This window comes from Sus scrofa, chromosome 3 (genome assembly GCF_054392235.1).
Source record: "Sus scrofa isolate SSC_HxYL_T2T_F1_AM1 chromosome 3, Sscrofa_HxYL_maternal_Yorkshire_Landrace_v2.0, whole genome shotgun sequence".
NCBI lineage: Eukaryota > Metazoa > Chordata > Mammalia > Artiodactyla > Suidae > Sus > Sus scrofa.
In genome coordinates, this window is record NC_139385.1 from 25707021 (window position 1) to 25721477 (window position 14457).

Below are 14457 nucleotides of genomic sequence, written 5' to 3' on the forward strand. Positions count from 1 at the left end.
TCCACGGCCTCAGCTGCCCAGAGGTCCTCAGATGGAGCCAGGCGGCTGACAGCCCAGGGCGTCTGGGGGTGCCATGGTGGGGGGAGGAGCACCACCTGGTGGGCTGCTGGGGAAAGGGAGCCGCTGTGGGTTGCTGGAGACAGTGGGGAGGAATGTGAGCACAGTGGCTTAGGGCCGCACGCTGGGATTCCCATGCGCTTCCCTGGGGCCTGGCTGGCCTGGCCCCTGGCCCCTGAAACTCCCAGGCTCCCAGGCCTCCCCTGTGGAGGGGCACTCCTGTCCAAGAGGATGGTGACCAACAGCTGCCCTGCCTTCCTTGTCCTTGCTTGTGATCAGCCCACGGGGGACTCCTGGCAAGCCCTGTGCTGGGCCTCCTCGGTGGAGCCAGGGAGGAAAGCTGGGGACCGGCAGCATGGGCATTGGGCAGAGGCTGGAAGCAAGAACCATGGGGGTGTGGTGGGGTGGGGTGGGGCGGGGTTAGGTGGCATTGGCTCCAGGCCCGTTGGGTGTCTGCTCTGGGAGAGACGGGGCCCCGAGCACAGCAAGGAAGAATGCATACCAAGAGCCTAATGGACCTGGTCCCCTGCCACGCACCCGGGGTCTTGAGGGAGGGCCAGACTGGGCCTGAAGCCTGCAGGATGCTGCTCTCTCCACAGGCGTTGCCCAGGACGGTCCCCCTCGTGGGCCGTGCCACCCCAGGAGTCCCGGAGTGGCCATGAAGCACCCCCTACCCAGGAGAGCTCTCCTTGCTTGTGAGAAGGAGGGCCCCTGGAGAGCTGAGGTGCTCCAAGCTGGAGGAGGCAGGAGGTGACCTGAGGCCAGGGAGGGCAGGGTGCCCTCAGGTCCCTGGGCTACTGGCAGTGGCTCCTGGGGGAGAACCAACTCAAGGCCTTTTTCTCAGAAGTAGATTACGCAATCCAAAAATGTATATGAAACCACAAAAGTCCCAGAATTGGCAAAGCAATCCTGAGAAAGATAAACCAAGCTGGGGGCATAACTCTCCCACACTTCAAGCAACATTACAAAGCCACAGTCATCAAAACATTGTGGTACTGGGATCAAAACCAAGGGAACAGATTGGAGAATTCAGATATAAACCCTGACAACTATGGTCAATTAATCTTTGACAAGGGAGGCAAGAACATAAAATGGGAAAAAGAAAGTCTATTCAGCAAGCATTGCTGGGAAACCTGGACAGCTGCATGCAAAGCAATGAAATTAGAACACACCCTCACACCATGCACAAAAATAAACTCAAAATGGCTGAAAGACTTAAATAGAAGACAAGATGCCATCAAACTCCTGGAAGAGAACATAGGCAAAACACTCTCTGACATCAACCTCATGAATATTTTCTCAGGTCAGTCACCCAAAGTAACAGAAATAAGAGGAAAAATAAACCCATGGGACCTACTCAAACTGAAAAGCTCTTGCACAGCAAAGGAATCCAAAAAGAAAACAAAAAGGCAAAAAGACAGAATGGGAGACAATTGTTTCTAAAGATGCAAGGGACAAGGGCTTAATCTCTAGAATATATAAGCAACTTATACAACCCAACAGTGACAAGGCCAATCACCCAATAGAAAAACCGGCAAAAGACCTGAATAGACTGTTCTCCAAGGAAGATACACATATGGCCTACAAGCACATGAAAAAATGCTCAACATCACAGATTATAAGAGAAATGCAAACCAAAACTACCATGAGATACCACCTCCCACCAGTCAGAATGGCCATCCTCAGTAAGTCCACAAAGAACAAATGCTGGAGGGAGTGTGGAGAAAACGGAACCCTCCTGCACTGCTGGTGGGAATGTAAACTGGTACAGCCACTATGGAGAACAGTTTGGAAATACCTTAGAAATCTATACATAGAACTTCCATATGACCCCACAATCCCACTCTTGGGCATATATCCAGACAAAAGTTTCCTTGAAACAAAAGTTTCCTTGAAAAAGACACATGCACCCCCGCAGGTTCATTGCAGCACTAGTCACAATAGCCAAGACATGGAAACAACCCAAATGTCCATCAACAGATGATTGGATTGGGAAGATGTGGTATATATACACAATGGAATACTACTCAGCCACAAAAAAGAACAACATAATGCCATTTATAACATAGATGGAACTAGAGACTCTCATACTGAGTGAAATTAGTCAAAAAGACAGAAATACCACATCACTTATGACTGGAATCTAATATACAGCACAAATGAACATTTCCACAGAAAAGATAATCATGGACTTGGAGAATAGACCTGTGGCCACCAAGGGGGAGAGGAAGAGGGTGGAAGGTATCGGGAACTTGGGGTTATTGGATACAACTTGGAATGGGCTTACAATGAGATCCTGCTGAGTAGCATTGAGAACTATGTCTAGATACTTATATTGCAACAGAACAAAGGGTGGAAAAAAATGTATGCATGTATATATTAATTAAAAAAATAAATAAAATAAAAAGTTTCTGGAATATAAAAAAAAGTCTATGATAACTACTGTACTATACACAATATAAACAGCATGGTCCCCATGCTGCACAGCAGAAAAAAAAAAAAAAACGAATTGAATTAGAATAATTATTGAAAAACAAACAAACAAACAAAAAAACCCACGGTCATGAACCTTACCTGAAGTCCTCTATTCCCCGAAAAAGGTATTTTTTCTTCATTTTTCCCCAGGGCAGGAAGAGTCTCCATAACAGTTCTCACGATGTGATGTGGAGGACCCCAAGACAGCAGCCCAAGGAGGACAGGCACTCTCGCAAGACAGCCAAATCCGGGTCTTCAGCTCCTCCGTGGTGCTGCAGGGGCTCCTAGGAGTCCGCCATCTTGTGGACCATTAACGGCCAGGCAGCTGCTCTCTCCCAGAGTTGAAGGTGTCCCTGGGAGCTGAGCGATGTTGGGCAGGAGAATCCGGTATGGGAAGCTCAAAGAAGGTAAGCATGGTGTCAGGGAGCCCCTCGCAGAAGACCATGTACTGCTTGGGGTGCTCGGGCAGGCGCCGTGTGGTGGCAGCCTCGGTGCCCGTCCCTCGGTGTGGTACTTGGAGCCGAGGGTGGTGGCGGAAACCTGTGGCGGGAAGGATGTTTGTGACCAGGCTAGGCCAGGGGCCAAGTGGCTGCTGGGCTCACACACAGCTTGCAGCCACTTCTAATTTTTCAGTTTCCAGGTGGCTGATTATGGGATTTGTCAGACTTCAAAATTGTGAGTTGACTTCCATTTTAAAAATCCCTTACCTATATCTATATTTTTATCCATAGGTGTGTCTATATCTGGAAGTTACTGGTTCTGTTTATATTGTGTATAGTTCAATAGATATCTTAGACCTTTTTTATATTCCAGAAGCTGTTACTTATTTTTTTAATTAAAAAAAATTAATATATAAAAAATCATTTTGAACATTTCCCCCCCTCTTCCATATGGATAACTACAGTAATTAGAAAGAAATTGGGGGAGATTGTAACATTATTGCATGTGAAATCTTAGTGAAAAAGTTCCCCTTTCCACCAGTCTTGACCTAAAACCAAGGTGGATTTTTTTTTTTTTTGGTATAGTGTTCATAGCAATCTAATTTCACAGGTTTTCCACCCCACAGCCCAAGCACCTCCCCCCACCCCCCACACTGTCTCCTCCAGAGACCATAAGGTTTTCAATGTCTGTGAGTCAGCATATGTTCTGCAAAGAAATTCTGTCTGTCCTTTTTTCAGATTCCAATGTCAGTAAAAGCATTTGATGTTGGTGTCTCATTGTATGGCTGACTTTACTCAGCATGATAAATTTCTAGGTCCATCCATGTTGCTAAAAATGCGGGTATTTCATTCTTTTTAATGGCTGAGAAATATTCCATTGTGTATATGGACCACATCATCTGGATCCACTCCTCTGTCGATGGACATTTAGGTTGTTTCCATGTTTGGCTATTGTAAAGAGTGCTGCAATGAACATGGGAGTACATGTGTCTTTGCGAGTTAGGTTTTCTCTAGATAGATGCCCAGGAGTGTGATGGTTGGATCAAATGGTAGTTTTATGTATAGTTTTCTGAGGCCTCTCCATCCTTCTTTCCACAGTTGTTGCACCAGTGTACAGTCCCACCACCAGTGTCATAGGGTTCCTTTTTCTCCACAGCCTCTCCAGCACTTATTGTGTGTAGACTTTTGGATGGTGGCCATTATGGCTGGTGTCAGGTGGTACCTCATCGTGGTTTTGATTTTCATTTGTCTAAGCATGAGTGATGTTGAACATCTTTTCATGTGTTTTTTGGCCATCCATATGTCTTCTTTGGAGAACTGTCAGTTTAGATCTTCTGCCCATTTTTGGATGGGGTTGTTTGTTTTTTTGGAATGGAACTTTGGAAGGTGTTTATAACTTTTGGAGGTGAATCCCTTGTCAGTGGATTCACTTGAAAAGATTTTCTCCCATTCTGTGGGTTATCTTTTCATTTTCTTTAGGCTTTCCATTGCTGTGCAGAAACTTTGAAGTTTGATTAGGTCCCATTTGTTTATTTTTGTTTTTCTTGTCAATACTCTAAGAGGTGTATCTGGGAAGATGTTGCTGTCATTTATGTCAAGGTGTGTTTGGCCTATGTTTTCCTCTAAGAGATTTATAGTGTCTGGTCCTATATCTAGGTCTTTAACCCATTTGGAGTTTATTTTTGTGTATGGTGTTAGGGAGTGTTCTAATTTCATTCTCCTCCATGTGGCTGTCCAGTTTTCCCAGCATCACTTATGGAACAAGCTGTCCTTTCTCCATTGTATATTCTTGCCTCCTTTGTCATAGATGAGTTGGCTGTAGGTGCGTGGGTTGAATTCCAGGCTTTCTATCCTGTTCCACTGATGTATATTTCCATCTTTGTGTCAGTACCATATGGTTTTGATGATTGTTGCTTTGTAGTATAATCTGAAGTCCAGGAGCCTGATTCGTCCAGCTCCATTTTTCTTTTTCAGGATGTCTTTGGCTAGTCTGGGTCTTTTTTGCTTCTAAACAAACTTTAAAATATTTTGTTTGAGGGAGTTCCCATCGTGGCGCAGAGGTTAACGAATCCGACTAGGAACCATGAGGTTGCGGGTTCGGTCCCTGCCCTTGCTCAGTGGGTTAATGATCCGGCGTTGCTGTGAGCTGTGGTGTAGGTCGCAGATGCGGCTCGGATCCAGAGTTGGTGTGGCTCTGGCGTAGGCCGGTGGCTACAGCTCCGATTCAACCCCTAGCCTGGGAACCTCCATAAGCCGCGGGAGCGGCCCAAGAAATAGCAACAACAACAACAACAACAACAAAAAGACAAAAGACAAAAAAAAAGACCAAAAAAAAAATATTTTGTTTGAGTTCTGTGAAAAGTGTCCTTGGTAATTTGATAGGGATTGCATTGAATGTGTAGATTGCCTTAGGTAGTATAGTCATTTTGATAATATTAACTCTTCCCTTCCCCAAGCATGGTATATCTTTCCATCTCTTTGTGTCATCTTTGATTTCTTTCATCTGAGTCTCATAATTTTCAGAGAACAGGTCTTTTGTTTCTTTAGGTAGGTTTATTCCTAGGTATTTTATTCTGTTGGAATTGATGGAAAATGGGATTGCTTCCCTAATTTCTCTTTCTGCTCTTTCATTCTTAGTGTATAGAAATGCCATTTATTTCTGGGTATTAATTTTGTATCCTGCGACTTTGCCAAATTCATGGATGAGCTCTAAGAGTTTTCTGGTAGAGTCTTAAGGATTCTCTAGGTATAGTATCATGTCATCTGCAAATAGGTATAGATTTACTTCTTCCTTTCCAATTCGGATTCCTTGTATTTCTTTTACTTCTTTGAGTGCCATGGCTAGGACTTCCAGAAGTATGTTGAAGAGTTGTGGTGAGAGCGGACACCCTTGTCTTGTTCCTGATCTCAGCAGGAATTCGTTCAGCTTTTCACCATTGAGAATGATGTTCGCTGTGATTTTTTTCATATATGACCTTTATTATGATAAGGTGGGTTCCCCTATGCCCACTTTCTGAAGAATTTTTATCAGAAGTGGGTGGTGGATTTTTTCAAAGGCTTTCTCCATGTCTATTGAGAGGATCATATGGTTTTTATTCTTCAGTTTGTTAATGTGGTATATAACACTGATGGATTTGTGTATATTGAAGAACCATTGGATGCCTGGGATAAATCCCACTTGATCATGATGTACAATCCTTTTAGTGTATTGTTGGATTCGATTTGCTAGTATTTTAGTGAGGATTTTTGCATCGATGTTCATCAGTGAAGTTGGCCTGTAGTTTTCTTTTTTTGTTGTATCTTTGTCTGGTTTTGGTATCAGGGTGATGGTGTCCTCATAGAATGAGTTTGGGAGTGTCCCTTCCTCTGCAAATTTAAAAATAGTTTCAGAAGGAGAGGTGTTAGCTCTTCTCTAAATGTTTGATAGATTTCACCTCTGAAGCCATCTGGTCCTGGACTTTGTTTGTTGGAAGTTTGTTAATAACAGTTTCGATTTCAGTGCTTGTGATTGGTGCATTCATCTTTTCTATTTCATCTTGGTTTAGTCTTTGAAGATTGTACTTTTCTACGAATTTGCCCATTTCTTCTAGGTTTTCTGTTTTATTGGCTTATAGTTGCATATACTGGTCCCTTATGATCCTTTGTATTTCTATGATGTCCATTGTTACTTCTCCCTTTTTGTTTCTAATTTTATTGGTTTGAGCCCTCTCTGTTTTTTGCTTGGTAAGTCTCGCTAAGGGTTTATCAATTTTGTTGAACATTTCCAAGAACCAGCTTTTCATTTCATTGATCTTTTCTATGGTTTTCTTTGTTTCTATTTCATTGATTTCTGCCCTGATCATTATGATTTCTTTAACTAACTTTAGGTCTTGTCTGTTCTCTCTTGAGCTGTTTTAGATGTAAAGTTAGCTTGTTTCTCCTGAGCTTTTTCTTGTTTCCTGAGGTGGGCTTATATTGCTATAAACTTTCCTCTTAGAACAGCTTTTGCTGCATCCCATAGGTTTGGCAGTGTTGTATCTACATTGTCATTTGCTTCTGGGTGTTTTTTAATTTCCTCTTTGATTTCTTCAGTGATCCATTGGTTGTTTAGTAGCATGTTGTTTAGTCTCCAGGTGTTTGTGTTTTTTGCAGATTTTTTCTTGTTGTTGATTTCCAGTCATATAGTGTCATGGTCAGAAAAGATGCTTGATATGATTTCAGTTTTCTTAAAGTTACCGAGGTTGGATTTGTAGCCCAGGATGTGCTCAGTCTTAGAGAATGTTCCATGTGCACTTGAGAGGAATGTGTATTCTGTTGCTTTTGGATGGATGTCCTATAAATACCTATTAAGTCCCTATGGCTTCATGCATCATTCAGGGCCTGTGTTTCCTTATTGATTTTCTGTCTGGTTGATCTGTCCATTGCTATAAGTAGGGTGTTAACATCCCCTACTATGATTGTGTTATTGTCCATTTGTCCTTTTACGGTTGTTAGCAGTTGCCTTATATATTGTGCTGAATCTGTGTTGGGTACGTAGATATTTAAAATTGTTATATCTTCTACTTGGATTGATCCTTTGATCATTATGTAATGACCTTCTTTGTCCCTTAAAATATTCTCCATTTTAAAGTCTATTTTGTCTGATATGAGTATTGCTACACCGGCTTTCTTTTGATTCCTGTTTGCGTGGAATATTTTCTTCCATCCTCTCCCTTTCAATTTGTATGTGTCCCTAGATGTGAGGTGGGTCTCTTGAAGACAGCATATATATGGGTCATATTTTTGTGTCCATTCAGCCAGTCTATGACTTTTGGTTGGGGCATTTAGTCCATTAACATTTAAAGTAATTATTGATATGTATGTTCTTATTGCCATTTTACTAATTTCTTTGGATTTGTTTTCATTGCTCTTTTTTCTTTCCTTCATCTCTTGTTCTCTCATCTTCTGGTTTGATGACTATCCTTAGTGTTGTATTTGAGTTGATTTTTCTTTGTGTATCCATTGTAGATTTCTGCAGTTTTTCTGATGTTTTGATATGAGTCTATATGTATATGAGATTGTTTTCAGTTGTTGGTGTCTTAATTGCAAGTTCATCTCCAGTGTCCTGCATTTGTACACCCACCTTTTCTCATGATTTCTGATTTTGGTGGTATAATTGTGCATGGATGATTTTGTATTTTTACTTTATATATACGTTTACGGGTGAGCCTTTTCATTTGAGGAATTTTTGTTTCCTGTTGCTGTCTTTTCTGCCTAGAGACGTTCCTTTAGTATTTGTTGTAAGGCTAGTTTAGTGTTGCTGAATTTTCTCAGCTTTTGCTTGTCCGTGAAGGTTTTGATTTCTCCTTCAAATCTGAAGGAGAGCCTTGCTGGGTAAAGTAATCTTGGTTGGAGTTTTTTTCTACTCATCACATTAAGTATATCACACCACTCCCTTCTGGCCTGCAGAGTCTCTGCTGAAAAATCTGCCGATAACCTTATCAGGGTTCCCTTGTATGTTATTTGTTTCTTTTTCCTAGGTGCTTTCAAGATTTTCTCTTTGTCATTAATTTTGGTCAGTTTGATTAATATGTGTCTTGGTGTATTCCTCCTTGGGATTATTTTATATGTTACTCGAGCTTCCTGGATATGAGTGAGTGGTTCCTTTCCCATGTTAGGAATGTTTTTGGCTATTATCTCTTGGAATATTTTTTCTGTCCCCTTCTGTCCCTCTTCTCCTTCTGGCACCCCTGTAGTATGGATGTTGGTGCGTTTAACACTGTCCCAGAGTTCTCTGAGACTCTCTTCATTTGTTTTCAGTCTTTTTTTCTCTTTTCTGTTCTGCATCCATAATTCCCACTAATCTGTCCTCCACCTCACTTATTCATTCCTCTGCTTCCTGTATTTTGCTGTTAGCTGCTTCCATAGTGAATTTTTTATTTCAGTTACTGTATTTTGCATCTCTTCTGGTTTAAGTTTTATGTCTTGTATCTCAGTGTGTCCTGTAAGTTATCCATCTTTGCCTCCAGTTTATTTCCAATGTCTTGCATCATCTTCAGCATCAACAATCTAAAGTCTTTTTCCTGGAGGCTGAGAGTCTCCTCATCACTTAGCTGATTTTCTGGGTTTTTCCCTTTCTCCCTCATCTGAGTTACAGTTCTCCGTCTTTTCATTTTTATAGGTTTTTGGTGTGGTGATTTTTTACAGATAATAGAGTTGCAGCTGCTCTTGCTTCTGGTGTCTGCCCCCCTTGTGGCTGAAGTCAGTATGGGAGCTTGCTATTGGCTTCCTGATGGGAGGGGCTGATGCCTGCCCACTGGTAGGTGGAGCTGATTGTAATCCCTCTGGTGGATGGGACTTAGTCTCTGGATGGGATTAGAGGCATCTGTGTGCCTGAGGGGTCTTTAGGTAGCCTACTTACTGAGGGGTGGGGCTGTGATCCCACCTGGATTGTTGTTTGCCCTGGGGCTTCTCAGAGCTGACTGATGGGTGGGGCCAGATTTACCCAAAATGGCCACCCCCAGAGAAAGGCAGCTGCTGAATATTCCTGAGAACGTTGCCTTCAATGTCCTTCCCTCACAACCAGCCGCATTCACCCCTGTTTTCCTGGGATATCCTCCAAGAATTGCAGTCAGGTTTGTCCCAGATTCCTATGGAGACTTTGCTTTGCCCTGGGACCCAGTGCATGTGAAAGTCTTTCTGTGCCTTTTAAGAATGGGGTCTCCATTTCCCCCAGTCCTGTGGAGCTCCTGCACACAAGCCCCACTGGCCTTCAATGCCAGATGCTCCAGGGGCTCTTTCTCCCAGTGACAGATCCCAGCTTCTGAGGGTTTGTTGTGGGGCTCAGAACTCTAACTCCTGGAGGTGAATCTCTGTGACCCAGTTAGTTTCCAGTCTGTGGGGCTTCCCACCCAGGAGGTATGAGGTTGTTTATGTCATGAAATCACTCCTCCTACCTCTTGATGTGGCCTCCTCTTTTTCTTCTACAGTAGGATATCATTTTTAAGGTTTCCAGTCCATTTCGGTGGAGATTGTTCAGCCTTTAGTTGTGCATTTTGTTGTTTTTAGGAGAGAAGTTGAGCTCCAGTCCTTCTATTCCACCATCTTCATCTCATCTCCTCACTATGGATTTTAAATTTAAATTTGCTTTAAGTTGGACGACCAACCATCTTCTCTATTCTGTGTACTGTATTTCTTTTTTTGTTGTTATTTTATTTTTTAAATAGTTACTTCCCCAATACGTTTTTTTTCCTCCTGTATGGCATGGTGCCCCAGTTATGCCTACATGTACACATTCTGTTTTCTCACATTATCATACTCCATCCTAAGTGACTAGATATAGTTCCCAGTGCTACACAGCAGGATCTCATTGCTTTTGGAATGTGTACTGTATTTCTGTTGATAAAATATTGATCTGTTAATATTTTGACAGCTAAGTCAGCTTTGTTTGACTCATTGATTTAATTGACTTTTTTTAACTTTTTGCCATTTCTCGGGCCACTTCCACAGCATATGGAGGTTCCCAGGCTAGGAGTCAAATTGGAGCTGTAGCCCCGAGCCTACACCAGAGCCACAGCAATGCAGGATCCAAGCTGTGTCTGTGACCTGCACCACAGCTTATGGCAATGCCAGATCCTTAATCCACTGAGCAAGGCCAGGGATCGAACTCACAACCTCATGGTTCCTAGTCAGATTTGTTAACCACTGAGCCAAGATGGGAACTCCTGATTTAATTGACTTTTAAATCATAAGTACTCTTTGCAGATATCATGTTGGTTGATGAATTCATTGTGTGATTCTGTAGTTTGTTGAGCCTGAGGGCAAAAATGTATCTGAGTCCCCTCAAAGTCTTATGGTCATATTTAGCCCTTTCCAGTAGATTACTGGGATTTTTAAAAAATGAAGTGGATTGTAAATAACCAGAAAATTAAAATATAGGAGAGGCATCAATGTGGAAGAGAGCAGAATGATCATTATAGTTAGAAACAGATTTTTCTTTGTCAATAAGGAAAGGATATATTCTTCCTTAAATGGATAAAATAGTTGAGTACTTATCGAGAAAGAAATAGAGCAATAATCTTAGCTCAAAATGTACCGTACTCATTTCAGAAAGATGAAATATATAAACACTATGGACTTTCAAAGCTCATTTTCATAATCTTACACTAGTGAAAGGTTTGACTTTTTATGTATGAATTATTGAAAGAACATCTGTGGGGCTGTGGTGCTGTGCAGATATATCTCACTCTCTCTGGCCTTAGTTTCCTCTTATGAAAAATGAGGGGTCGATCCATGTTCTCTGAGCCCTATTTCATCACTCCCAGTCTGTAATTAGGATGGTGTGTAATTGTGTTTGACACACACATGCAATTGATCAGCAGGTATGGATATGGGTAATGACTTTGAATTGGTCCAAAAACATGCACTTTTTCCAAAGATGGGTTGTGATAAATAATAGATATTTTGATTAGGAGAAATATAGTTTCTTTGAAGTATTAGTTGAAGACACAGCAATTCTTGCAAATGTCACAGTGTATTCAAACATTTTTCTATCAAAATCCTTATGTAAAAGATGTCTGTTTTGTAGGTAACTTGTGGTAGTAAATGTTCTCTTTAGTTTAGAATTTAAAAAAATGTAACCTGTTGTCCTTCAGCCCTGTGTACTAGCCTTAATGTATTAATGTTAAACACTTGCTCACTTCAGACTTCTTCTGGCAGGAATCTGACACCCTCCCTTGTCTATCCACTCCAGATATAGTGGGGCTGCATGGGTGGGTATTGCTCTATCTCTCTGTATTTTTGTATATCTGTGTGTGTGTCTGTCTGTCTGTCTTTCCAGATGGTCTCTATGCAATTTTCAGTTGACCATGGTGGCTTGCAGGCAACTGAACATCTTACATGAGAGCTAAAGAATCTCAGAATGAATGCCCCAAGGGAGAGAGCCTGGCAGAATTTGTATAGACTTTTCTGACCTGGCCTGGTAAGTCTCATAGTGTCACATTATGTTTGTTCAAGGGAAATTAGTAATGCTAGCCCACATTCAAGAGAAGGCGTTAGATAACTACACTGTCTCATTTGTAATTGTATTTCTTAGTTTTTTGGTGTGGGCCAGATGAGTTATTTATATATTTTGGAGATGAATTCCTTATCAGACGTAGGATTTGCAACCATTCTTTTCCCATTCAGTAGGTTGCTTTTTAATTGTTGGTGAGTTCCTTTGCTCTGCAGAAGCTTTTTAGTTTGATGTAGCTCTCCTTGCTTATCTTAGCTTTTTTTGCCTTTGCTTTTGGAGGCAGACCCAAAACATCATTGACAAGACCTGTGTCAAGGAGCTCATCTGTGCTATCTTTGAGCAATTTTATGTTTTCAGGTTCTGCATTCATGTCTTTAATCCATTTTGAGTTAATGTTTTAGATACGGAGTAAGAGAGTAGTCTAGTTTCATTCCTTTGTATGTGTATATGAATCATGCATATTTCCTGGGGAAGAGTCTCTAATGCCCAACAAATTCTCATATTTTTATTGCAAGAACAGATAAATAGCCACAGCCCTAGAACTTAGAGGACATTTTGAAATGCTGAATTGTGTGTTATAGCTACAGGCTATGTTTTGGAAAGATTAAGGTGGCAAGCTGTTTTGCCCAAATCTGTGTCTTAGGTTATGGAATTTGGAGGGTATACTTATTGAGTCAAAATAAGCAAAACCAAATGGGACTTCTATTATGCTTAATTATATATGTCAACTGTACTGGCTAGGGTATGCCCTAATAGTTGGTAAAAGAATTCTGGTATGTCTGTGAGGGTATTTCTGGTAGAGATTAGCATTTGAATCAGTAGGTGAAATAAAGAACATTGCCCTCTGCAATGCTTGTGGGCATCATCCAACCTGATGAGAGTCTAAATAGAAGACAAAGGTGAAGAAGACATTTTCTTATGGTCATGACCTGGGACCTCCAGCTCTTGTCTTGGATATTGGTGCTCCTGGTTTTTAGGCCTTCAGACCAGATCGGGACTTCCACCACTGGCCCACAGAGTCTCGGATTCTCAAGTCTTTGGGCTCAGATTTACAGCATTGGCTTAATTGGTTCTCAGCCTTCAGACTTGGACTGCATTGACCATTGGCTTTCCTGGTTCTCTTGCATGCAACATCAAATCATGTGTCCTCCTGCTTTTGAATGAAAATTTTATATGTATTAATTTTGGGGGGAGGTCTAATGTGTCCTTAAAGGCCAGGGTTTCCTTATTCATTTGGTCTGAGTAATCTGTCCATTGATGTAAGTAGGGTCCTAAAGCCCCCTACTTTTATTGCGCTACTATCATGGTTTCCATTTGTGTTTGATTGTTTTTGCCTTGTGTTTTGAGGTGGGCCTATGTTGGTTGCCTATGTATTTACAGCTATATCTTGTTTTTTTTTTTTTTTTTTTTTTTGTCTTTTTGCTATTTCTTGGGCCGTTCGTGCAGCATATGGAGGTTCCCAGGCTAGGGGTCGAATTGGAGCTGTAGCTGCCAGTCTACGCCAGAGCCACAACAACGTGGGATCCGAGCCACGTCTGCAACCTACACCACAGCTCACGGCAACGCCGGATCGTTAACCCACTGAGCAAGGGCAGGGACCGAACCTGCAACCTCATGGTTCCTAGTCAGATTCGTTAACCACTGCGCCACGACGGGAACTCCTATATCTTCATTTTGGATGGATCTATCACCATGTGTTGGCATTCTTTGTCTCTTAGAGTCATTGTTTTAAAGTATATTTTATCTGATACAAGTATTGCTATCCCAGCTTTCTTCTCGTTTTCATATACATGGAATGCTCTTTCCATCCTCTTGCCCAAAGTGAGTTTCTCATAGACAGCATAGATAAGGGTCTTGTTTTCCATTTATTCAGCCAGTCTGTCTTTTTTTAAATTTTTATTTGAATATAGTTAACTTACAGAGTTGTTAGTTTCAGATGGCCAGTAATTTAGATCAGTTATACATGTTCTTATATCCATTTTTTTCAGATTCTATTCCCATGTAGGTTATCGCACAGTATAGAGTAGATTTTCCTGTGCTATACAGTATGTCCTTGTTATCTATTTTTTAAAGAAATTATTTAAGTTATAGTTGACTTCTCATGTTCTGTTAATTTCTGCTATACAGCACAGTGACCTAGTAATACACATATATGCATTCTTTTGCTCACATTATCCTCCATCATATTCCATCACAATTGATTGGATATAGTTCTATGTGCTATACAGCAGGACTCATTGCTTGTCCACTCCAAGTGCATCTACTAACCCCAAACTCCCAGTCCATCCAATGCCCTCCCCACTCTTTGGCAACCACATGTTTGTCCTCCCTGTCCATGAGTTTGTTTTTTTATGTAGATGGGCTCATTTGTGCCATATATTAGATTCCAGATATAAGTGACATCATATGGAATTTGTCTTTCTCTTTTGGACTACCTTCACTTAGTATGAGAGCATCCATTTTGCTGCAGATGGCATTATTTTGTTCTTTTTTATAGCTGAATGGTAGTCCATC

The 14457-nt window shown here is 41.5% G+C and overlaps 1 long non-coding RNA gene across 6 annotated transcripts in view; it reads left to right on the forward strand.

Annotated features, from left to right (window-relative positions):
* The first annotated feature begins 2829 nt into the window (after positions 1-2829).
* The window catches only part of LOC146404481 (uncharacterized), a 63257-nt gene continuing 51629 nt past the window's right edge, over positions 2830-14457 (forward strand). For 5 of the 6 annotated variants that reach the window (XR_014840489.1, XR_014840490.1, XR_014840493.1 and 2 more), the window contains exon 1: positions 2830-2939. This is a non-coding gene — a long non-coding RNA (uncharacterized LOC146404481). Of the gene's footprint in view, positions 2940-11769; positions 11911-14457 lie in introns of all 6 variants that reach the window. The other variant, XR_014840494.1, reaches the window with a different exon arrangement.